Source organism: Pan paniscus, chromosome 7, assembly GCF_029289425.2.
Source record: "Pan paniscus chromosome 7, NHGRI_mPanPan1-v2.0_pri, whole genome shotgun sequence".
NCBI classification, from domain to species: Eukaryota; Metazoa; Chordata; class Mammalia; order Primates; family Hominidae; genus Pan; species Pan paniscus.
The window spans coordinates 152149707-152177151 of NC_073256.2; the positions used below are offsets into that span (position 1 = coordinate 152149707).

The 27445-nt window shown below is 38.5% G+C and overlaps 1 protein-coding gene across 2 annotated transcripts in view; it reads right to left on the reverse strand.

Annotated features, from left to right (window-relative positions):
• ZFAT (zinc finger and AT-hook domain containing) overlaps window positions 1-27445 on the reverse strand; it is a 321691-nt gene that overhangs the window by 283289 nt on the left and 10957 nt on the right. The window contains exon 2 of one of the 2 annotated variants that reach the window (XM_063606918.1): window positions 288-503. The gene's annotated coding sequence lies outside the window, so the exon portion shown is untranslated. Of the gene's footprint in view, window positions 1-277; window positions 504-27445 lie in introns of both variants that reach the window. The other variant, XM_055116972.3, reaches the window with a different exon arrangement.

The window sequence follows — 27445 nt, forward strand, 5'->3', positions numbered from 1 at the left end:
TGAGACATATGCTCCACCCTCTCTCATGTACAGCAAGGACCCAAATCAGAGGGGCAGTAAATAACTAGGAACAATATCCAATCTACCACATCATTCCTGGTCTCTACAAACCCCTCTTAATTGTCACTCATTTCTTTGCACCTCTTTAAAACAAAATCTCTGTGACAGAATTGTTTGTATCCACAGTGTCATTCATTCAGCACACTCTAAGCCATCTTTCTTTCCCAACCTCCAGCTGAAACTACTCTTGTCAAGGTTGCCAATGGTCAAATCTCACCTTAGCCTACCTTTCAGGAGAATTTGACACTGTTGATCTCTTCATCCCTTTTGGTAGCCTTTCCTTGTTTGGCTTTCAGACACCATCATCTCCTGATTTTCCTGATTTCATTGGCCTCTTCTCAGTATTGTTTGCTAGTTTCTCTTTCTTTTTCTGACTTCTAAATGTTGAAGTGCTTTGGGATTTGGTCTTTGTGTGTCTTGCCATCTGTATCTTCACTTACAACCTGTAAACATGGATTATGTTCAAATTTATATCTTCAGATTCATCCTCTTCCATGCAACTTAGAAATATATCCAATTGCTTACCTGGAATCTTTATTCTTGGATGTCTAATAACTTTTTGAACCTAACATGTCTAAAACAGAATACTTGCTCCCCTATCCATACCTCTCTACCCTTGAAAAACCTGCTTTTTCCCAGTCCTCCTCTGGTAAATAGCAGCATCATTTAGCCAAGTGGATAAATAGATAATGAATTACCCATTGCTCAGGCCAACATAGATCCTGAATGCAACTGCCCCTCTGCACTTCCTCCCCTGTCTAAGCCACCCCATCTCTTTATATGGACTACCACAACAGTCTCTTAACCAGTCTCCCTATTAGCACCTTTGGAACCCTACAATCTCATCAGAGTAATCTTTAAAAAATGTAAATCAGACTGAAAAGTCTTCTGCATTAGAAAGAAGAAATGTGAAGGGGCTTGTGATAGAAATAAAAATAATATCATCATAAATAAACAAATAAAAAATATATATCAGATATAATGATGTCAATTCTCTTTCAAAATTCCTAATGGTTTTCTATTTACCATCAACTATGAGGCCTTAACATAATCCGCGTATCTCACTGAATTCACCTCCTGTTACACTTAATCTCTTTCACTCGGTTCCCCTACAATGTTCTTCTTGGAACAAGACAAGTTTATTACAACCTTGGAGCTTTTTTCTTGTTTCCTCTCATAATCTTTCTTCCTCCAGACTTTAGAATGGTTGCTCCCTTATTTCTTTTAGGTCTCAGCTCAAATCCTACCTTCTTAAAGACATACACTTGACCTCCCTAACTAAAAATTCAGCCTTCTTCACCTCTACTTCCTTACCGTGCCTTATTTTTTATAGCACTCATTGATTGATTGATTTACACGTTTATTTATTCAGCCATTTGAATATAAGTTTGCTAGAATGTAGGCTCCTTAAGTACAGGAATTTTTATATACTCATTATTATATCCTCGTGCCTAGAACAGTGCCTGGCCCATAGAAGTTGCCTCCCTAAAGATTTGTTCAATAAATGCATAAATGCACGAAAGAATGATCTTTGCCGCAACTATCCGAGTCAGGTATTATTCCTATTGGGTGACAGAAAACAGTGGCTTGGGAATGTCCAGCAGCTTGTCTAAGCTCTATAGTTAGATGATGGTCCTGTCTTTCCAGAATCTAAAAAGTCTATCTGATTCTATTAAACCACACTTGGCCCAAGAGTTAGAAAATCAGGTTTCCTGTCCTGGATATTTAGAACATTTTCCGTGTAACCTTAGACAAATTAGAAAACTTGCATTTTCTAAGCCTTGTTATACTGATCATGTATGTAACAGCAAGGGGTTTTCTAAAATCCCCAAGGCCCTTGCCAGCTCCATTATTTAAATAAATATAAAATAATTCACACTTACAAGATAATCATTGTTATAATATTTGATTTCTGCCTTGGGGCAAAGAATGCCTGAGAAAATAATAAAGATGAAGACCCCACTGGTCTCACATTTACCCAGCGAAGTCCAGGTCAATCTTTCTTTTTCTTGCCAGGTAATTTCTGTATTTGCTAAGTAGCTGCTGCCCTTGTCCTTGCTAGTTCTCTCATCCTGGGTAAAACATGTAGCTCCTCTAGGCTTCAAATCTTTGTTTTGAAGGTTAAGTGGGATAATATACATAAGACAGAAGTTAAATTGCTTGTAGTTCTGCAAGTGTTATAATAAATCCTACCAATAAACAGATAAATTGGCTTGAATGGTTTTAAGTTTAATGATTGCTGTATGTAGCTCCTATACTGGAAATATTGCTTAACTATGCAAATACAGTAAATATAGGTTCCATGTGGTTTTCCTGGAAAATAAATTAGATAAACGTGTAAACTTTCACAGATTTATTAGAGACAATAGGAATACAAGCTTGAATGTGGCTCACTGATATAATAAATCACTTCCCTCCATGAGCCACCATTCAAATCCATCTGATGTCCATCTTTTAATTTGAATATTCTTGAATAAGTCTATTGTTTTGTATGCATTTAAATGTACAGTATTGTACTATACATCTAATTCTGCTTTTACTTTTTATCACCAGGCACTATGCTTATCAGTGGACTTTCCAAGTTGGAGGCCTCACTGTTGCTTCAAGTGTGGTATGGCAGCACCCATCTGCTGTGTCCATCTACACTTTATTATATATCTATGCACCTCGTCAGGGAAGCACGGGAACCCGCAGGCACTGCTAGTAGGAAGGCAAGCTGGCCTGGCCATTCTGGAGAAGAACATGGCAGTATACTCAGTCACATTCCAGTCGCACAGCCTGTGATTTGGGTATGCATCATGGATAAATGTTCATTGTAGTGTTATTTAGGAAATCCAGGAGCTGGAGATGGAAAGCAATGTGCTTGAACTAGGTAGGATGTATACAGCTCAAATGGGCCAACTGTTAAATTTTCAGGAATTTGGTGAGCTAGTTTTTATACCCCATTATTATTTAAAATCAAATTATATAAACTTACCACTAAATAACATATATTTTTAAAAGTAATAAATACTTAAAACACACTGCTTCCTAGTGCTTTCACTAGACTGAACCATCACCTTGGCTTCTGGGGTCACTGAGGCCTACTGTATCTCCGTGGTGGACATCCCACATCATGGTGGTCTGCTGCTGCCATTCTCTGCTGGTTCTGTGTTCAGGGATGTCCTGTTGGTAGCTTGAAAGAGGCCATGGTGGGAATAATTACACTATGGAAATTAGCAAACCCTATTTTGGCTAATCCTGACAGCTAATTGTTAAACATTTACCAGTTCACTGGAGACTAGTATTACTCCCCTTTACAAATGAGAAAAATGTGGCTCAGACAGCTTATGAAACTTGCCAAGAACCACACAACTTGTGACTGGTGCAAATTGGATTCAGACCCAAGCCTGTCTCAGACCTTGTACTTGACTTTGATGAAAATTAGAAGTGAGTTATAACGTTTAGACTATAAAATTCCCAATACTTTACCACCAACATTGCACTTATGTTTTTGTTTAAAAAAAAAAAAGTCTATGGCTGCCTGCACCTGAGTACAGTGTGAAATCAAGAAACGGCACAGTTTTTAGAAACATCTGCTTACTGATTGAGCTTCATTAACTCCTCATGTGAGATCCCAGTCCTGAACCACAGGTGCTGTTGCTTACAGTGCGTAAGAAAAATAAATGAGTTCAGCTTCCAGGTTAGTGCTGTGAGGTTACATAAACTAATCATTAAACATGACAGCTAAGATATTTTAGCTACTGTTTAACTTTAAAAGATTTGTTAATAAATAATGCTATTGCACACTGGAGGCCTTGACCCTGTCTCTACTTGAGTCACAAACCTTTGTGTTTGTATAGAAGTTACACTATTTCCTACATTTGGCTTGAAATTTAGTCACATTTTCTTCTCATTGTCAATTATCTACTTTCTCTCTCATTCATTCAGTCATCAATAAACATTGAAAATGATGAATGCAACTTGAGACCAAAAGAGTTGGGAAAAATCCTTTCTAACATGACTGAATGAAAATATTTCATGAATCAAATGCTCTCTAAAATGTGAATATGAGGCAAACAACCTCCAGGACGACTAAATGGTCAGATGCAAAGGTGAACTGACATGAGCTCCTAATTGGATTTTGTAGGCCAACATTTTTTAAAAAAGTATTTTTAATAAGGAAAATTTCAAGTGTTTACAAAAGTAGAGAAAACAGTACAACAAATCTCCCTGTACCTATTGTCGAGGTTCAACCATCATTAACTCATGGTCAATCATCTGTCATGCCCATCTTGTTTGATGCGTGTCTGCTTCCAAACCTGTCTGCCTTTCCAATCCCAGCAATGCCAGGGCATTTCACTTTTCAATTTATTATTTACATATATATCCTAAGTGGATACATTCATCTACTGTACTCTACACACTGGGTTCCACAAGAGCAAGCAGACATGTGTGGTGCTGTACAACTACTTTTATAGAACGTGCCACCATACATTTATAAATTATAACCATATAATGTACCAACAATGCTTTGAGGTAGAATACTACCACTTTACAGATGAAGGAACTGAAACACAGAGGTTAGGCAACTTGCCCACCATCACACAGTGAGTTAAGCAGCAGAACTGAGATTTGAACCCAGACAATCTGGTTCCGGAGGCTATGCCTTTAGCCATGACACTACAGCCTTCACACAGGAATTTACATGCACTACTGAACACTCAACTGCTTAGCCAAAGCTTCTGCATTGGAATGGTTCCTGCCCTGTAACCCCAGATCAATGAATAGAGACTTTCCTTAAAACACTATTCGGATGGCTCTCCTCATCCCCAAATAATACCGCAAGTTACTCCAGGGCATATTCTGTTTATAATTTTGAAATGTCAGGTTTCATTTCATTCATGGCATCAAAACTTTGAAATTTGCTGAGATGAAACTTACGGCACAGTATATGATCAGTTTTTATAAATATTCAATGTGTGCTTGAAAAGAATATATATTCTGCAATTGTTGGGTTCTATACACATCCACTAGATTGTTAGTCATGTGTTCAGCTTTATATGCATATAAAATGTTAAAATTTCTCATCATGACTGTGGATTTACATATTTCGCCTTGTAGATGTGTCAGTTTTTGCTTCATGGGTTTTGGAGTCTTTTTTTGCAGATGCAAATCTAGAATCAGTATACTTTGCTGGTGATCTGGACTTTTTAATCATTACAAAGTGAGCTTCTTTATTCTTAGTAATGCCATTTGCCTTAAACTATTTTACATGATAATACCATGGTATAACTTAATTCCATCATTTTACTTTCAACCTAGTACACAGGCTTTAGGTGTACCTATTAAGTAGCACATAACTGGCCAGGCTCAGTGGCTCACACCTGTAATATCAACACTTTGGGAGGCTGAGGTGGGAGGACTGCTTGAGCCCAAGAATTTGAAACCAACCTGGGCAACATAATGAGATGCTGTCTCTACAAAAATTATGTTTTGGCTTCGATTTTACTGTTAAGAAGTCTATTTCTCACTTTTTTTTAAAGGTAAGCACTCTCTATTTTGTGCCTTTAAAATGTTCTCATTGTCTTTAGTTATCTACAATTTTTACTATGTTGTAAATTTCCGTTTATCTTGTTTGACATTTCTATGGTCTTTGAATCTGTGGAGTAATGCCTTTCATCTGTTATGGAAAACTCCTAGGCATCATCTTCTACAAAATTGACCCCATCTTATTCTTCTCTCCTTCCTCTGGGACTCCAGTTAAACATATAACAGATCTTCTCCACTATATTATTTAAGATCTTACTCTCTCTTCTGTTTATTCTCTATCCCACATCTTTTTGTCTTTTCATTCTTCATTCTGTATATAGGCATACCTTGTTCAACTGCACTTTGGAGATACTGTTTTTTGTTTTTACAAATTGAAGGTTTGTGGCAACCCTCTGTTGAACAAGTCTGTAAGCTCCATTTTTTCCAACAGCATGTGCTCGCTTCATGCCTCTGTGTTGCATTTTGAAAATTCTCACATCATTTTCATTTTTTAATTACTATTAAATCTGTGATGGTAACTTGTGATCAATGATCTTTGATGTTACTACAATTGTTTTGAGGCATCACAAAACAGACTCTTATAAGACAATTTACATAATTAATAAATGTCGTGTGTGTTCTGACTGCTCCCCTGACCAGTTGTTCCCCAACCTCTTGCCCTCTTCTCAGGCCTCTCTGTATTAGTCCATTTTCATGCTGCTGATAAAAACATATCTAAGACTAGCCAATTTACAAAAGAAAGAGGTTTAATGGACTTACAGTTCCACATAGCTGGGGAAGCCTCGCAATCATGGTGGAAGGCAAAGAGGGGCAAGTCATATCTTACATGAGTGGCAGCAGGGAAAGAGAGAGCTTGTGCAGGGAAACTCCCTTTTTAAAACCATCAGGCCTCATGAGACATATTCACTATTATGAAAATAGCACAGGAAAGACCTGCCTCCATGATTTAATTACCTCCCACCAGGTTCCTTCCACAACATGTGGGAATTCAAGATGAGATTTGGGTGGGGACACAGTCAAACCATATCATTCTGCCTTGGCCCTTCCCAAATCTCATGTCGTCACTTTTCAAAACCAATCATCCCTTCCCAACAGTCTCCCAAAGTCTTAATTTACTCCAGCATTAACTCAAAAGTCCACAGTCCAAAGGTCGGGCATAGTGGCTCAGGCCTGTAATCCCAGCACTTTGGGAGGCTGAGGTGGGCAGATTGCTTGAGGCCAGGAGTTCAAGATCAGCCTGGCTGACATGATGAAACCCCATCTCTACAAAAACGCAAAAATTAGCCAGGTGTGGTGGGGCGTGCAATGTAGACCCAGCTACTTAGGAGGCTGAGGCAGGAGAATCGCTTGAACCCAGGAGGTGGAGGTTGCAGTGAGCTGAAATCATGCCACTGCACTCCAGCCTGGGCAACAGAGCAAGACTCTGTCTCAAGCACCTCCACCCCCCAAAAAAGGCCACAGTCCAAAGTCTCATCCAAGATAAGGCAAGTCCCTTTTGCCTATGAGCCTGTAAAATGAAAATCAAGTTAGTTACTTCCTAGATTCAATGGGGGTATAGCCATTGGGTAAATATACCCATTCCAAGTGGGGGAAATTGGCCAAAACAGAGGGGCTACAGGCCCCATGCAAGTCTGAAATCCAGTGGGGCAGTCAAATCTAAAAGTTCCAAAATTATCTCCTTTGACTCTATGTTTCACATGCAGGTCTCACTGATGCAAGAGGTGGGTTTCCATGGTCTTGGGCAGCTCCACCCCTGTGGCTTTGCAGGGTACAGCTTCCCTCCCAGCTGCTTTCATGGGATGGTGTTGAGTGTCTGCAGCTTTTCCAGGTGCATGGTGCAAGCTGTTGGTGGATCTACCATTCTAGGGTCTGGAGGATGGTGGCCCTCTTCTCACAGCTTCACTAAGTGGTGCCCCAGTAGGGACTCTGTGTGGGGGCTCTGACCCCACATTTCTCTTCTGCACTGCCCTAGCAGAGGTTCTCCATGAGCCGCGCCTCCCCCCATCCCCCACCCATCAAACTTCTGCCTAGGCATCCAGGCATTTCCATACATATTCTGAAATCTAGGCAGAGGTTCCCAAACTTCAATTCTTGACTTCTGTGCACTCACAGGCTCAACACCATGTGGAAGCTGCCAAACCTTGGGGCTTGCACCCTCTGAAGCCACAGCCTGAGCTCTATGTTGACCCCTTTCAGCCACGGTTGGAGCAGCTGGGACACAGGGCACCAAGCCCCTGGGTGGCACACAGAACAGGTACCCTGGGTCTGGCCCACGAAACCACTTTTTCTTCCTAGGCCTTCAGGCCTGTGATGGGAGGAGCTGCAACAAAGGTCTCTGACATGCCCTGGAGACATTTTCCCCATTGTCTTGGGGATTAACATTCAGCTCCTCCTTACCTATGCAAATTTCTGCAGACAGCTTGAATTTCTCCTCAGAAAATGGGATTTTCTTTTTCTATCGCATTGTCAGGCTGCAAATTTTCCAAACTTTTATATTCTACTTCCCTCATAAAACTGAATTGTCGCGGGAAGTCAGGGACCTTAAACGGAGGGACCGGCTGAAGCCATGGCAGAAGAACGTGGATTGTGAAGATTTTATGGACATTTATTAGTTCCTTAAATTAATACTTTTATAATTTCTTATGCCTGTCTTTACTGCAATCTCTAAACATAAGTTGTGAATGTTTCATGGACACTTATCACTTCCTTAACCAATACCTTTGTGATTTCCTATGCCTGTCTTTACTTTAATCTCTTAATCCTGTCAGCCAAGGAGGATGTACGTTGCCTCAGGACCATGTGATAATTGCATTAACTGCACAAATTGTAGAACATGTGTGTTTAAACAATATGAATTCTGGGCACCTTGAAAAAAGAACAAGATAACAGCAATGTTTAGGAAACAAGAGAGATAACCTTAAACTCTGACCGCCGGTGAGCCAGGTGGAACAGAGCCATATTTCTCTTCTTTCAAAAGCAAATGGCAGAACTATCACTGAATTCTTTTTCTCAGCGTGGAACATCCCTGGGAAAGAGAATGTGCACCTGCGGGTAGGTCTCTAAACTGGGCCCCCTGGGCGTAGCTGTCTCTTATGGTCGAGGCTGCAGTGATGAAATAGACTCCAGTCTCCCATAGCACTCCCAGGCTTATTAGGAAGAGGAAATTCCCACCTAATAAATTTTGGTCAGACCGGTTGATCTCAAAACCCTGTCTCCTGATAAGATGTTATCAATGACAATGGTGCCCGAAACTTCATTAACAATTTTAATTTTGCCTCAGTCCAGTGGTCCTGTGATCTCGCCCTCCCTCCACTTGCCTTGTGATATTCTAATACCCTGTTAAGTACTTGATGTCTGTCACCCACACCTATTCGCACACTCCCTCCCCTTTTGAAAATCTCTAATAAAAACATGCTAGTTTTTGTGGCTTGTGAGGCATCATGGAACCTACCGACATGTGATGTCTCCCCTGGATGCCCAGCTTTAAAATTTCTCTCTTTTGTACTCTGTCCCTTTATTTCTCAAGCTGGCTGATGCTTAAAGAAAATAGAAAAGAACCTACGTGAATATCAGGGCAGATTCCCTGATACTGAATGCCTTTAACAGCACCCAAGTCACCTCTTGAATGCTTTGCCACTTAGAAATTTCTTCTATCAGATACCCTAAATCATCTCTCTCAAGTTCAAAGTTCCACAGATCTCTAGGGCAGGGGCAAAATGCTGACAGTGTCTTTGCTAAAACATAACAAGAGTCATTTCTGCTCCAATTCCCAACAAGTTCTTCATTTCCATCTGAGACCACCTCAGCCTGAATATTATTGTCCATATCACCATCAGCATTTTGGGCAAAGCCATTCAACAAGTCTCTAAGAAGTTCCAAACTTTCCCACATTTTCCTGTCTTCTGAGCCCTCCAAACTGTTCCAATCCCTGCCTATTACCCAGTTCCAAAGTTGCTTCCACATTTTCAGGTATCTACAGCAGCTCCCCACTCTACTGTACCAATTTACTGTATTAAGTTTGTTTTAACACTGTTGATAAAGACATACCAGAGACTGGCCAATTTACAAAAGAAAGAGGTTTAATGGATTTACAGTTCCACATGGCTGGGGAGGCCTCACAATCATGGCAGAAGGCAAGGAGGAGCAAGTCACATCTTATGTGGATGGAGGCAGGCAAAGAGAGAGCTTGTGCAGTGAAACTCCCCTTTTTAAACCCATCAGACCTCATGAGGCTTATTCATTACCAAGAGAATAGCATGGGGAGAACCTGCCATGATTCAATTACCTCCCATCAGGTCCCTCCCACAACACGTGGGAATTCAAGATGAGATTTGGGTAGGGACACAGGCAAACCATATCACTCCCTATTAAATGAGACACAACAATATTGAAATTAAGCCAATTAATAACTACAATGGCCTCTAAGGGTTCAAATGAATGGAAGAGTCACATGTCTCTCACTTAAAGCTAAAAGCTATAAATGATTAAGCTCAACGAGAAAGACATATTGAAAGCTAAGACAGGCCTAAGGCTAGGCCTCTCATTCTGGTTAGCCAACTTGTGAATGCAAAGGAAAAGTTCACGAAGGAAATTCAAAGTGCTACTCCAGTGAACACACAAATAAGAAAGGGAAACAACCTTTTGTTGACATGGAGAAAATTTTAGTGGTCTGGATAGAAGATCAAACCAACCACAATATCCGCTTAAGCCAAAGTCTAATCCAGAGCAAGGCCCTAATTATTTTCAATTCTATAAAGGCAGAGGATGAGAAAGCTGCAGAAGTAAAGTTGGAAGCTAGCAGAGGTTTGTTAATGAGGGCTTAAAAAAAGAAGCCATCCCCATACCATAAAAGTGCAAGATGAAATAGCAAGTGCTGATTAAGAAGCTGCAGCAAGTGATCCAGAAAGTCTAGCTAAGATCACTGATGAAAAGGTGGCTACATTAAACAACAAAACAGCCTTCTCTTGGAACAGGATGCTATCTGGAACTTTAATAGTGAGAGAGAAGTCAATGCCTGGCTTCAAAGCTTCAAAGGGGTGGATGTGGTGGCCCACACCTGTAATCTCAGTGTTTTGGGAGGCTGAGATGGGAGGATCACTTGAGGTCAGGAGTTCAAGACCAGCCTGTGTGAGACCTCACCTCTACTAAAAATTAAAAACAAACAAAAAGAACAAAACAACAACAACAACAACAACAAAAACTAGCCTGGCATAGCAGCATACACCTGTAGTCCCAGCTACTGGGAGGGCCGAGGTGTGGGAGGATTGCTTGAGCCCAGGAGTTTGAGGCTGCAGTGAGCTATGATTGTACCACAGCATTCCAGCCTGGGTAACAGAGCAAAATCCCAATTCAAAAAAAAAAAAATAGAAAAAGAAAAAGAAAAAAGCTTCAAGGGACAGTCTGAGTCTCTCATTAGGGACTAATGCAGCTGGTGACTTTAAGTTAAAGCCAATGCTCATTTACCACTCTGAAAATCCTAGGGCTAAATCTACTCTGTCTATGCTCTATAAATGGAACAATGAAACCTTGATGACAACACATTTGTTTACAGCCTGGTTTATTAAATATTTTAAGCCCAGTGTTGAGACCTACTGCTCAGACGAAAGATTCTTTTCAAACCACTGCTGCTTGTTGACAATGCACCTAGTTGTTGAGGAGCTCTGATGGTGATGTACAAGATGAGTGTTTTCATGCTTGCTAACACACATCCACTGTGCAGCCCATGGATCAAGGAATAAGTCAGACTTTCAAGTCTTACTATTTAGGAAATATATTTTGTAAGTCTATAGCTGCCATAAATAGTGATCCTCTGATGGGTCTGGGGAAAGTAAGTTGAAAACTTTCTGGAAAGGAATGACCATTCTAGATGCCATTAAGCACATTCATAATTCATGGGAGGCGGTCAAAACATTAACAGGAATGTGGAAGATGTGAGTTCCAAACCTTATGGATGACTTTGAAAGGTTCAAGCCTTCAGTGGAGGAATTAACTGCAGATGTGGTGGGAAGAGCAAGAGAACTAGAAGTGGAGCCTGAAGATGTGACTGAATTGCTGCAATGTCATGATAAAACTTGAACAGATGAGGAGTTGCTTTTTATGGATAAACAAAGAAAGTGATTTCCCGAGTTGGAAACTACTCCTGGGAACATGGTATAAACATTGTTGATATGACAGCAGAAGATTTATAATATTACATCAACTTGGTTAATAAAGTAGCAGTAGAGCTTGAGGATTAATTTGTTTTTTTTTTTTTTTTTTTTTTTTGAGACGGCATTTCACTCTTGTTGCCCAGGCTGGAGTGCAGCGGCACGATCTCAGCTCACTGCAACCTCTGCTTCCCGGGTTGAAGCTATTCTCCTGCCTCAGCCTCCTGAGTAGCTGGGATTTTAGGCACACACCACCACGCTCGGCTAATTTTTTGTATTTTTAGTAGAGACGGGGTTTCACCATGTTGGCAAGGCTGGTCTCGAACTCCTGACTTCAGGTGATCTACCCGCCTCGGCCTCCCAAAATGCTGGGATTACAGGCGTGAGACACCACGCCTGGGCTTAACTCCAGTTTTGAAAGAATTTCTATTGTAGGTAAAATGGTATCGAGTGGCATCCTAAGCTACAGATATCTTTCGTGAAAGCATCAATTAATGCAGCAAACTTCGCTGCTGTCTTCTTTTGACATTGCCACAGCAACCATAACGTTCAGCAACCACCACAATGATCAATCAACAGCCATCAACATCAAGGCAAGACACCACACCAGGAAAATGATTATGACTTCTGAAGGCTCAGATGGTTGTTAGCATTTTTAGCAATACTTTTTAAATTAAGATATGTACACTTTTTAGGTATAATGTTATTGCACACCTAACAGACTACAGTATATTGTAAATTTAACTTTTATACGCACTGGGAAATCAAAAAACTTGACCTTCTTTATTGCAATATTTACTTTATTACAGTGGTCTAGAACGGAACCCACAATATTTCCAAAGAATGCCTATAATTTCTTCCTAGCCTATCTTCTCATTCGCCAACTCTGTATCTAATCTGCTGCTAAACCCTTCCAATGAACTTTCTTTAGAACACAGTCAGCCAGGCATGGTGGCTCATGCCTGTAATCCCAGCACTTTGGGAAGCCAAGGCGGGTGGATCATTTGAGGTCAGAAGTTCAAGACCAGCCTGACCAAGATGGTGAAACCCCATCTCTACTAAAAAATACAATAATTAGCCAGCCGTGGTGGCGTATGCCTGTAGTCCCAGCTACTCGGGAGGCTGAGACAGGAGAATCGCTTGAACCCAGGAAGCAGAGTTTGCAGTGAGCTGAGATCGTACCACCGCACTCCAGCCTGGGTGACACAGAGAGACTCCATCTCGAAACAAAAACAAACAAACAAAAACAACAGAAAAACAAAAAAAACACAGTCCACTTGTTTTCAGTGTTTGATAATACCAATATATGAAGTCCCCGTGGATCTATTTTTGTTATATTCTCTTATACTGTCTTGTCCCCTTAGGGCCTGATTATCTCTGATTGTGTGCTGTATATTACAATTGAAAATTTATTTGTAGAAATAATTTGAAGCATAAGGATTTTTGTTTGCTTCTGCTAGACACCTGAGAGTGCTAACAAGTTTCAAGATTTTCTGTCTTGGCCACTCATATGACATAAAGCCTGGTTAAACAGATTGATGGCTGGTTTATTTCTGGTTCCTTCATGTTTCTACCTTTTGCGTCCCAGGCAAAAATGGGGGAATTAACAAGGAGAGTACCCACCTTCGTAAGCCCTGAACTTTCGACTTTTGTACCTTGTCCCGAGAGCTACGAATATGCAGCTCTGATCTTTCGTGTTTCTCTTTCGCTTGGCAAATACTCCCAAGACAAAAGTGGTTGCAAGTACTGGGTTTATCATTCTTAGTTTGCACCTTTTCTCAGATCTCAGTTGGTAATTTCTCGCTATTTTATTTTTTGCTTTAAAAATTTTTGTATTTGGTCCAGGTTTTTTGGTTGTCTTATGTAGGAAGATTGGTCCAAATTATTGAGACTTCCACCACCAGGGAGAGAAAACCCCACTATTATTTCCTCCCAGACCCCATAATAGTTGAAATTATTTGATAAAGAACTGTTCTCTATAGAATAAAGGCATAAAAACTGTACATCAAAGTATGCATGTTCAATATTCAGGGCAACAAAAGGAAGTGAAAGGATCCATAGCCTGGAAGAAAGGAAATACCGGATTTTACACTCATCTTGTTACTGCCATCTTCATCTTTATGATAGCCAAAGCTATACCACTTGAATAAAGCATTATGGTAAATGCTGTTTCCAGCTTTTTCAATTTCCAACCTGTAAGTCCTCTTAAATAGAAACAGAAGATCCTCTGTCCACATATTATCTGATTCACATGATGAACACTGTGTGGTATTATAATACTCATTTTGTAGACAGGGAAAATGAGGCTTAAAGAAGTAGACTGCTCTAATCCCAGCTTCTGTGATCCAAGGCCAATGTTCTTCCTATTCTATTATTTTACTTGCTCATTTTCAAAGTCACCCCTCCACCCTAAGCTTTTCCTTCTTTGAGACAGGGTCTTGCTCTGTCACCCAGGCTGCAGTGCTGCAGCACAGTCATGGCTCACTGCTGCCTTGACCGCCCAGGCTTAAGCGATTCTCCCACCTCAGCTCCCCAGTAGCTGGGACCACAGGCACGCACCACCACATCCGGCCAGTTATTTTATTTTTTTGTAGAGACAGGGTCTCACCATGTTGCCGAGGCTTCGTTTTTTGTTCTTGTTGTTGTTGTTATTTTTTAAAGTAAAATGAGATGAGACAACAAGACTTCTACAGTTCCCCCCTCCTGCTCTGACATCTGGAAAACAGCTAGGCCTGCATAGCTGATGGGCTTTTGTAGCAGTTACATAAGAAGCCACAGGAAGAAAATTGCGCTAGAAGCTTCCTTTTAGTGGGAAGATTTCTAAGTCTCCTTTCTCTGCTGTGCTGAGGACCACCTTCATATCATTTGGAATGAATAACGGTGGTTAACTATTTGCATGTGTTTTCCCACACCCATTTGTGCAATCTTCCAAGATGCAGAGTGGTATCTGCACGTTCAGATAATTACAGTGGGATATGGAGAGGCTTTTGTGTACTTAATACATTTCATGCCTTAGAAAAATAAACTTTTCTCAAGATATGAGAAGAAACAAACAGAACTCTGGAGAGTGAAATTCTCTTCCATCCTTACAGAGAAACCCCACATATTCTCATTTGAGGATGCGGTAGAAAGAGTATGTGAAATCAGAAATTCTGGGAGGGGAAAAGCCCTTTGCTAATAATTAGTTCTGTAACCTTGGGTAAATCAGAAACTTATCTTGATTTTTAGTTTCTCCTTTGTAAAATGAGGATGAAAGAAGATTTTGCAAATTTTTTGTGAACTCTTAAATTGCTACTGAAATGAAAATTATAATCTTTTATAAACTAATATCAATCTGGGCACTGAATAGAGATTAGTGAAGAGGGAACAGGGGGTGCAGATTTGCTCATCTTCTCCAAAGAGGAAAGAGAGAATTAGAGGGGAGGAAATGAACAACTCAGGGCACTTCTTGCTTCCTGTAACATACTTGACTCTGTTAATAAGGTTTCTTACTGCATGGCCATTGGAACACAACATGGTAATGAAGGGGAAAGAATAGATAACTAAGTCACATGTACCTTGGCCAAACTGTGTGGATGGGAACATTGCCTAACCTCTTTAAGACTCTTTCTCTGTCTTAAAATGGGGGTAGCCTTTTAGGGTAATGGTGAAGGTTTCCTGAGATACCTCATGAAAAAAAATGCCTAATGGTGTTCTGGACATAGTAGATGCTATTTAAATGCAAGTTCTGTTCTCTGTCTCATATAGGGGAATTGCTGCCCTTATAAATTTAATTTTGTCAACTGTTTATTGAGAATTCATTTAGACCCTTCAATAAAATTATATGTAGAAAGGAAAATTTAGGTAGAAAACCTCCATAGAACTTTCTGCTTCTATGACATTGTCTGAGTGCACTAATATGACAATTAGGCTATAAGGAAAAGGAAGCTTTAATATTATCTAAATGATTTTGAAACCTGTGTTATACAATCAATATATATTTAGTGCAGCTTCCAGTTCATTCCATTCCACATTTCAGTGACTCTGACCATCTCGTATCACTCAAATGCAAAACACTCTTCTTTCCAAGGAGCTATTTCACTGTTTAAAAGAAAAAAATGTAGACAAACAAGTATCACTGGCCTTCTTCCTGCCAGCTTTCAAATTACCCCCATTTATCCACAGAAGAACAATCCAAAGAGCTGCATCCTGTAGCTGAAATTTCAGCTAAAATGTTTCTATAACTTCCCAGCTGAATTGTCATTTGTAAGCCTTTTAAAAATTAATTATTAAAACCGCTTCCATTAGTCTTTTGTTTGGCCTTCATGCAATCATTTTTCTTTTGCTGTTTAACAAGAGAAAACCCACCAGCATTAGCTATAAATATATGGCACCAGATATGGAGAGAAGGCATATGACTCATGCTGGACTGTTCCCTAGGGCTAACTCAGCGATGACTGCATTCTGGGAAGTATGTCAGGTCTACTCTTAGCCCACAGACAAATCCCAATCCAGCCGGCCATATGAAGAGAATTCTCTTTTTTCAGTTCCTTCTATTTCCTTTCTCAGTTTAAGGCACTGGGACACTTCACTCACTTGGTCTGCTGGAATATTCCTTCATCCATCCATCTGCTCGTCAGTCTATCTGTTCATCAAACATACCTGATTACCAACCATGGCCTGGCCCTGGAGGCAGAATATTGAATAAGCACATGTTCCAAAAAGAACACTATTGCAGTGTGGGAGAGTCTGACTAATAAATTACCTATTACAGTGTAGCAAAGTCTATGATAGAGGAATGAAATGAATGCAAAGGAAGCACAGACAAGGGTATCAGGGCAGATTTCTAGGAAAAGATTATATCAAGGACAACTAAATATCAAAGTGGCAGGAGGATGATGAAGCATTCACAATGGAAGAACTGGATATACGAAGGCACGGGATTACAAAACAGGACATGGTGGGGAAGTAAACGTGGTTTACAATGGCTATATTGGAGAGTCTGTTCAGGCTAGTGGCCAGAGATGAGGATCACAACGAAGGTGGGCTTGACTCAGTGGTCTTGGAATTGTGTGCCTCAGGTGCTAAAAGGGGTAACCAGGGAATCAGCTTAGCAGGTGGGTTCACATTCATGTGCTTTACATGGTGGGCTTTGGTGAATGATTTCTTTTTAAAGAGCAGGTTCCACTATAAAAAATATTTGAAAACTCCTGGCTTAGATAATTAAGTGTCTGTGCTTAAGCCAGGGAATCTGAACCTAATTCTCAAATAGATGTTCAACAGATTGAGTGACAGAGAAACTGTCTTGTTTTTTTCCTCATTCCCCGCAGGACAGTGAGTCTCAACAGGAGGAGGAGAATGAGTTTGAAAAATAATAAAATTAACAATTTAGATCATGAAAAAACTGCATACTGTTTTAACAATACAGACTACACAAAACAAAACCCTATAAAACTGGTTGGTGGATTATGGGTTAAAATGTTGCAAAACTGCCAAACAGGTAACCACAATGTGGGACAGACACGCTGAAGATGCAGAAACGTACTTATTTCGCAGCTCATGTACCCTCCTGACCCTGGTAAACAGCAAAGAATACACACTTAGTGGGAATTCACCGTCTATACTTTTTAAATGTGTTATTAAAAACACGACAACTGGGCAGTTGCAACACTCATGCTTGTGAATGTCTTATATCCTAAGTGAGGTTCCCTTGGCTTGTTTTCTTTCATTTGCAAAGTCTGGCTACAAGAATGATTTAGTTCTCCCTAAAAATCATTGCCAAAAGACAAAAAATGTATAAGTATCTATCTTAAAAACCTTTCAAAGTTAGAAAAAAAGCCTTTAAAACCATATTACAGCATGTTATGATAAACTCCCTATTATACTTTTACAGTAGCAATGTCAATGCTGCTTGAACATAAAACCTGTCATCTACATCAATCTTTATATCTTCCAAGTATTTTTATATTGATCGTTTTATACCCGCAACCCTGAAGGTAGGATAAATGTGGTGACTGAGGCTCAATACATTCTTATAAATACATATAATCAGGAATTGCCTTCAGGGAAAAGGTATAGAATCCTGGTCCACTGAATTCTACCTCCACTGTTTCTCCAACCCCCATCTCCCTCCCTCCAATACCTAGTACTCTGAAATGAGTTTTAAACAATCAGCTGCTGTCCAAAACATCTTTAAGTAGTTATCTGATGTGGTGTGTTTACAAAATTATGTATGTTACATTACAGGCTTTACCCAGACCTTGGGACTGTTCTTGAGTTCTGAAAATGACTAGAATCTTCCATTATTTTCAGGTTTCTTCAATTCTACATGCTGTCTTAATGACTCTCCCATTCACCCACACCTATTTCTTGTCCTGGGACCAAATGGTTGCTAGAGGCAACCAGTGTGAATGTTCTAATCTTCCAAGACACACACACTGGCTCACCTAGGCAGGTAACTCAGTAAATGGTAACTCTAGCTATCACTCTCCCTTGCTAGCAATGCCTATTTTCCTATACCTACCAAATTCCTATCCTTGGGGCTTCTTTCAAGTTCCACCTGCTGCAGGAAGCCTCCCCTACCTGCTCCTTGTCCACATGAATGTATTCTTTCCTTGTCTCCTACAATAATTGTGTCTCTTTACTATTTAACACTTGGATCCTAGTTTTCTTATTGTTTGTTATGTGAAACACATGTTTAGAAGCCAGAAATAGGGGTTCAAATGCTAGTTCAGGACCTATTAGGTTTTAAGCTACTTAACTTCTCTGAATCTCAATTTTCACATGAGAAACAAGGATAATCCTTTTTCAGGCAAACAAGGACAATAGTTAATATATTTAAGTACTTAGCTTTCCTCCACCTGACAGATAGTAGATGCTCAATAAATGCTGAATTGAAAAAAATGCAGGACCCAGGTCTTATTCTTCTCTCATCCCTTAATAAACCTGGCATGAGCTACAAGGAAAGACCTACATGATTATTAGTTATTTTTCCTTATATAGCTCACCTCTTGTCTCAGGAAACCAAAGTGAGTAATGCTTTTTTCCCTTTGCAATTATAATTACCCGCATGAGTGTCATCACAGTCAGGGTACTAGTAATACTTTTCATAAGACTAATTGGCATAGTATTTTATCATTTTTAAAGGTGAGGTTTTGTGGGGTTTTTTTTGGATGTTGTTTCATTTGATTTTTCTAGTAACTCTTGGAATGCAGGTAGGGAAGGTATCATTAAACTTTATATACTAGAAATCTTCTTATTATTTACTTATTTTTGAGACAGGGTCTTGCTCTGTTGCCCAGGCTAGAGTGCAGTCGCGTGACTGTGGCTCACTGCAGTCTCAATCTCCTGTGCTCAAGCAATCTTCCCACCTCAGCCTCCAGAGTAACTGGGACTACTGAGATGTGCCACCATGCTTAATTTTTTAATTTTTTTTTGTAGAGACCAGGTCTCACTATGTCACCCAAGCTGGTATATACTAGAAATCTAAGCTCAGTTGAGAGTGGTTAACATCAGGAATACCACTTTTACCTTAACTTACAGTTTACAAAGCATTTTAATACCCATTTTCTTATTTGATGATTACTCAAGATCCTAATAGCACTTAAAATGTAATACCCTTAAAGTCTTCCAGATATCAGTGGACACTAAACTTGGTGTGATCTGTGTTTTGTGGCAGCTACAAATAACCAAGATTTTTTTTATTTTTAAGAAAATACCAATTGGTTACAGTGCATGCTTGAACACCACGGGTTTGAAATGCACAGGTCTACTTATATGTGGATTTTGGAAAATAAAAGTTACACCAACCGTGCCTTGCTTCTCCTGCCTCCTTTTCTACCTCTTCTGCCTCTACTACATCTGAGACAGCTAGATCAACCCCCCTCTTCCTCCCCCTCCTCAGCCTACTCAACGTGAACATGAGGAGGATGAAGACCTTTATGATGATCCACTTTCACTTAATGAAGTGTAAATATATTTTCTCTTCCTTGCAATTTTCTTATTAACATTCTTTTCCCTAGCTTAAAGAATACAGTATATAATACATATAGCATACCAAGTATGTGTTAATAGACTATTTGTTATCAGTAAGGCTTCCAGTCAATAGCAGTAGTGAAGTTTGAGAGCAGTCAAAAGTTACACTCAGATTTTCAGGGGGTGGCAGGGTGGGGTTAGGATTGGTACTCCAACTCCAACGGTGTTCAAAGGTCAACTGTATATTGCCTCCATTATAAACCAGGGGTGGATTTAATGTCTTGCCCCAAGCCTAAAGAAAACTAACCCCTGCAAAGGCAATGCTTTGTTATTTGTAAAAGAGGTAGCTGTGCATTCTCAGAAAGTTTCTCTTTCTTGTTACTCATGTAATCTCTCAATGTTCTTCTCAACGTAGTCACAAAATTAAGAGAACTTGATGTCTCTAAAATGTACAGTACAGTCCTTATATCTTTATTCCTTTATATTTCAAAGATCAAATTTCAAGTTTCCACCATTCAAAATAACTAAATCTGCCAGCACTAAAATATTTCCTATAGAATGCTGTCTTTAAGAATTCACCATGACTTGGGCAATTTACCTACCAAGGCCTGTTTCTGACTTTCCATAATTCTAAGCTAAGTTGATTTAAGGAAATACATGAAAATATTAATTAAAATAACTACCTTATTTGTTTTACAAGGTCTGTTTTTTCCCTGAGATATGAACCCGGTGGCAGATAACCGAATCATGGGGGTGATTTCCCTCATACTGTTCTCAAGGTAGTGAATAAGTCTCACAATATCTGATAGTTTTATAAGGGAAACCCCCTTTGCTTGATTTTCATTCTCTTGTCTGCTGCCATGCAAGATGTGCCTTTTGCCTTCCGCCTTCCGCCATGATTGCGAGGCCTCCCCAGCCACGTGGAACTATGAGTCCATTAAACCTCTTTTTCTTTATAAATTACCCAGTCTCGGGTATGTCTTTATCAGTAGCATGAAAATGGACTAATACACCCTGCATCTCTTTTTAAGAAACAAAAATGAGAGAAGTAAGTTTTATCATCCATTCCATTTCCACCCCCTACGCCAAGCTTTAAGTTTGTGGACATCCTCAAACTATTGTTATGAGCAAATATGTAAATATATATATATATACACACACACACACACACATTTATTTTCAACATATATATGTTGAAAATAAAAACCTTTGTGATTTTCTTAATGCATATACATTTTTCGTAATTGTTTTAAGTCACATAAATAATACGCTATATCAACCTTCTGTTACTTTTTTCTCCAGTTTAAAGTTTGAGATTTCGTCCATTTTAGCTGTTTTCAATGTATGAAACAAACTTATTTTTTCATTATATTTCTGCTGCGGTTGGCAAAAGTATTCCGTAAGTCAAGGGTCCCCATCCCCTGGGCCGAGCACCAGTATCGGTCCATGCCCGTTAGGAATCAAGCAGCACAGCAGGTGACTGACGGCCAAGTGAGCATTACCGCCTGAGCTCCACCTCCTGTCAGATCAGCAGTGGTCTCTGTGAACTGCACATGCAAGGGATCTAGGTTGCACACTCCTTATGAGAATCTAACGCCTGATGATCTGAGGTGGAACAGTTTCATCCCGACACCTCCCCCCTTACCCCTGTCCATGGAAAAACTGTCTTCCACAAAACCGGTTCCTGGTGCCAAAAAGGTTGGGGACTGTTGCTGTAAGTGACCAAATAGCAAATATTTTAGGATTTGCAGAACATACAGTCTCTATCAAATATTATTTTTAAAAAACAGTTCTTTACACAGTTATGGCAGGGTCCCCAAGACCACTGTCCAGTTCAATGACTCACAGAACTCAGAAAAGTTACGTTGACAATTAGTTTATTAGAGCAAAAGTACAGTTTAAAATCAGTACAGTTTTAAAAGGCAGATAGGAAAGAGTTCAGAAGAGAGCAGGACAGGCTTCCAGTTGTCCCATCTGACAGGAGATGCATGCACAGCACTTAATCCTCTCTGAATGAGTGTGGGTCATTTATGAAATATTATCAACCAGGGAAGCTGAGACTTGGTGTCCAAGGTTTTTATTGGGTGTTAGTCACATAGGCATGGAGAACAGAAATGGCAGATGTTATTCAGTTTCCACCTCCCCCGGCGATTAAATTGATACTGCAAGGTGCAATGCCCTCACCATAAATCTGTAGCATAAACTATCTGGTGTGATCCAAGGCCCCAGGTAAACAAAGGCCTTGCGTCAGGCAGGATATTCCAGGGGCTTAGCGCTGTGATCTCCCAGGAGCAAGTTGAGGGCTAGACCTTTCTTTGAAAGGTGCAGGTTTCAACACGCCAGATCTATTAAGTCACTCCTTTCATACACACGTTAAAAACGTTCTTAGTTCATGGGCCAGGGAGTAGATGTGACTGGAGACTCTAGTGCTAAGTGTATTTTAAGTTACCTTTTTCTTCCTGCTATTTCAATAACTGCTGTAAGAAACATCCTTGTACATTTTTCATTGTATACATATGCCATATATTAATGACAAAGTTATGTTCTTTCAGAAGTATGTAAAATTGGAAATATATAAAATATGCGATTCTCTTTAAAAGCAAATCAGTCTCTAATGCTAATCACTAGAACCCCAAAATTATTAGTAAATTTCAGTCTTTCTTAGTAAGAAAACTGAATTTACAATCTAGTGAAGTAAACATAAAAATTTTGTATAGATACTAGTAGATTTAAGCAAAGATCTCAAGAAATATTCGAGTATCAATGTATTCTATCATAAGCAATAAACTGCTGTTGCTTTTCTGCCATTTCATATAAAAAGAAAGGAACTTTTTAGTCTAATTGTTTTATCATACATATGTTCTCCTAATCTGAACTGTAACCTCTGTGTGAATATCGACGTTATGAAAAAAAAAGCCTTACTTGTCAAAATATGACCAACATAGGAGACTGGTAGTTCATAAACTGCATTTATTAGTATCTTTAAATGTAGCTAAATTTAACAAAATACTGTAGTTTTTTTTTTCCCTCTCTAAAGCTAAGGTTCTGTTTTACAACACGTCAATGTGATTTTCAGTTTTTGAAAAAGGCAATTCAGTCTTCTCCCTGCAACAAATGCCTACAAGCTTTAAGTGTTCTGACAATTTCTGTACCTAAATATGATGCAAAACTTTAGTCTTATAAAAAGACAGATGTTGAACTGCTGTTATAAGCAATGTGTAATTTCAACTTTACTAAAGTATGAATTATTTTCTCGACATGTTTGCCAATCCCTGATATTATCTGACTGGATGTGAAATGGTATCTAACTGTGCTGACTGGCATTTCCTTGACTACTAGTGAGCTAAAACATTTTTCTGTTAATTGACCTTTTGGTTCTCTCTATCACTCATTTATTCCCCCCTTAAGTAGTCCTTTATGTAATTTGGACACTTCCTTTGTCAGTTACTGGTAGATAATTGCAAGGTAAGTACCTTCCACGTCTGTGGCTGGCCCTCTAATATTCAGTGTCTTTTGTCATACTTAAGTTTCTAGTTTTAATACAGTCAGATGTGTGACTCTTTTTCTTCATGGTTCCCACTTTGAGTCACATCCAACAACTCCTTCCTTACATTGGTTCAAATTTTCCTGTATTACCTCCTAAAATATTTAAAATGGTATTCCCGCCCCCCTCCCCCCCCCCCCCCGCCACATTTAGGTCTTTAATCTACCAGTTTCTAAAAATATGGTGTGAGAAGGGTATATAATTTTTTCACATACAGACATGCAATTGTCCTAGTGCCATTTATTGAAAAGTTACTAATTTCTCCACTGTGTCACGTATCAGGTTCTCATGTATCTGTTTCTGTACCATAGATTTACATGCCTATCCTGGCATCACAAGGGCTGTGTTATCACTATAGTTTTATAAGCCCTACTGTCTTTTATGATAGGTACTCCGCTATTTTTCCTGTTAAAAAAAAAAAAAAAAAAATCTCAACTTTGTCTTTCCACATTTAGGTTAGGCTGATTAAATTCCATAAAAAGTTTTGTTGAGAATTTGATTGGAACTTCAGTGAATTTATAGATTTGGAGAGAACTGGTACTTTAATGCACTGATTTTCCCCATTCTCTAACATAGAATATTGCTCCATTCATTTTAGTCTACTTTTACAAAATCTTGCATATTTTTATTGGATGTATTATTAGGTCCCCTTAGAGTTTTAATTGTGAATGAAATTCTTTCAAATAATACACTTTCAAACACACTGAAGTGGAAAAGAACACTACTAATTCTTGCAGATTGCTCTTATATCCAAAATCGCTCAACACTCACATTAGTTTTGCTACTTTGTAGTTTTCCTTGGACTTTCAAATAAACAATGATCTTGCCCATTAACAATAATTGATTCTCTCTTTCCAGTCTTTATGCCTATTATTTATTCTTCTAGTCTCACTGCACTGGCCAAGATCTCCAGTGCAACATGGAACAGATGTATTAATACAATACCCCATTCCTGTACTATTGCTGACATTAAGGAACATCTCTAAAGTTGTACCATTAACTTGTAACAATAACTATGGGTTTTGGTAAGCTATCATTTATCGTACTAATACGTTTATTCATCTATTAAGAGGATGTTTTATTTTTAAAATCCTAAGTGAATATAACTTGCATTTTGCTGGTTCTCCCCCTCCAACTCCCTGCATTCACTGAGATAGCAACATGCCTTTTCTCTTTAACCTATTAACATGGTATATACTATGTGAAAATATTTTTCAGTGTTAAATCATTCTCCCATATGGAAATAATCCTTACTTGGTCACAATGAATGTATTTTAATAAATCATCCAGAGCTTGTGCATTATTCAGAGTAGATTTTAAAAAACAGATTGAGACTTATTTACTAATACATATTTGGCAACACTCATCAAAAAATATCTAAAATTTCAAATTTATTCACATAAATTCACACTTTCTAAATCAAATAATTTTAATTTTATCCGTTTTCATGCCTTATTTCTTTCCTGATATCAACCTGTCTTTTTTTTTTTTTAATTTTAGACAGGCAGGGTCTTGCTCTGTTGCCCAGGCTGGAGTGTAGTGACACAATTATAGTTCACTGCAGGCTCAAACTCCTGGGCTCAGATGATCCTCCTGCCCCGGGCTGCCAAGTAACTGGGACTACAAGTGCATGCCACCGCACCCAGTTAATTTTTAAAATTTTTGTAGAGACAAGGTCTTGCTATGTTGACCAGGCTAGTCTTGAACTCCTGGCCTTAAGCTATCCTCATGCCTCAGCTTCCCAGTGCTAGGATTACAGGCATGAGCCACTGTGTCTGGCTAAGTTGTCTTTTCTTACTGATTAATTTTGCCAGGCGAGTGATAACCTCTACCCTGATTCTATCACCACAAATTAGTTTAAAATGTTCCTTTATGCTTTATGTCCTTTAAATAGTTGCCTACCCCAAAACATGAAGACACTCTCCTGTTTCATTATTTCCTTTTGCATTTAAACCATATTCCACATGGAATTGATTTTTCTATATATATGTTATCAAGGAAGGGGTCTACTTTTTTCCCCAATACAGCTATCTAATTGACTGTACCATTACAATAGTTTCTTTTTCTCATAAATCACAGATGACCTAAATGTGTGGATCACCATGTATACAGAATTCTGTTACTTTGTTCTATTTTGTTCTAGTCTACTTTGCTCTAGTCTGTTACTTTGGTCTATTTGTCTATCCTTATGCCAGCCAACATCAGTGTTAATTACAACTATACTTTTATAATCACAGGTCTTATGTCCGTTGGTGAACATTTTTCAAGTTTATCTTGGATATTCTCGGTCCTTTGCATTTCTTCAGTTTGTTAATTTCTCCAACATACTGTTGGGATTTTGATAATATCATATATTGACGTTACAGATTAATTTACAAAATTGACTTCCAAGTCATGAACATGGTATATCCATATATTTAGAATTAAAAAAAAAATTCTTAAATGATTGGAACATTTCTTGTATTTATTTTATGCTAGTGTAAATGGTATCATTTTATCAATTTCTATTTGTTTCTGATATATAGAAATACAATTTCTGTATAGTTTGTATTCAGTGACCTTGATAAGTTATTTTGTTTGTTGAGTCTTTTGAAATTTCTATGCACACAACCAGTTGTCTATAAATGGTATTATTTTCTTCTTTCTAAACGTTGTATCTTTTTATTTCAGGCCTTATGTTATTGGCTAATATCCCAAATATGTTAAACAGTAGAGGTTATTATTGTTTTTAGACTTCAAAGAACCAACATTTTGGCTTTCTCTATTGTGTGTTATTTCACTGACTTTTCGTCTTTTATTATTTCCTTGCTCTTCTTTTTCCAGCTTCTTGAAAGTAGTTTAGGTAATTGACTTTCAGCCTTGCTTCTTTTCTAATGTACGCATGTAAATCTATAAATTTTCCTCCACATACTGCTTCAGCTGCAACACACATTTTGGTATGTCATATTATTCACTTGAAAATATTTTTAAATTTGTTTTATTCTTTGACCCAGGGACTATCAAGAAATCTATTACATAATTTCAGAGTAGTTGAGGGTTTCTCTAATCATCTTTTTTACTGTTTTCTACTGTTTTCTAGTTTAATTCCACTGTGTTAGAGAATGTAAGATGAATGCTTTTGATCTTTTGAGATTATTGGTTTGCTTTATGACTCAAAATAGGGTAAATTTTGATAAATTTACTTGAAGAAAATATGAATTATGTTTTTTAAATCAAGTATTCATATATGTAAAGTTCAGATCCTCTGCATCTGATTTTTTGGGGGTAGGGTCCGGATATTCTATCAGCTATGGAAAAAGCTGCATAAGCCTCCAGCTATGGTTAGGAACTTACCTATTTCTCCTCTTATATGTCATTCTTGCTTTATGTATTTCAAATCTCTTTTCAACACATACAGATTTAGGATCTTTATGTGTTTTGGGTGAATTAATTCCTTCATCATTATAAAATGTCCCTCTTTATCTCTAGTAATGCTTTTTGCCTTAAATCTCATTGCCTGACAATACCACAAACTGTTTTTATTTGGTTTGCTGTTTTTTTTTTTCCCCTATGCCATTTACATTCGATCTTTTTGTGTGGCCTTGTATTTAAAGTATGCCTCTTGTAAGCAATATGTAGTAGGGAATTTTCAGCCTGATAAATTTTTAAACTTAATTCAACTAATGACTCATTTAAAGTATTTGGGTTTCTATTTTGCAACTTTAAATTTGACCCATCTGTTTTATGTCCCTTTTCTATTCTTGCCTTCTTTTAAATGCTTTTGTCTCCATTAAATTGTTAGGTGTACATTCTATTAGCCTTTTAGTGCTTAAGAGATTACAACATGCACCCTTGTCTTCATAGTCTAAAAAAAGTAATCTTACCATTTACCTACCTAATGCTAGAACCTGAGGACAAACTCCAGTACAAACTTCTCCTGTCTCGTTATTGTAGGTGCATTTTAATTCCACAGATATTTTAAACCACAGAATTTAATACACCCAATATTCCTTCAAATTTGCCCACATATTTACCATTTCCATTGCTCTTCATTTATTCCTGCATTCCAGGATTTCCCTTGGAATGATTTTGCTTCTGCCTGAAGAACTCTCTTCAACATTTCTTTCAGTGTGTATGTACTGAAGACAAATTTCCATTTTTCACTCAAAAATCTTAATTTTGCCATCACATTTGGAGTGGATCTTTTGTTTCTTGCCCATTCTTCCTTATC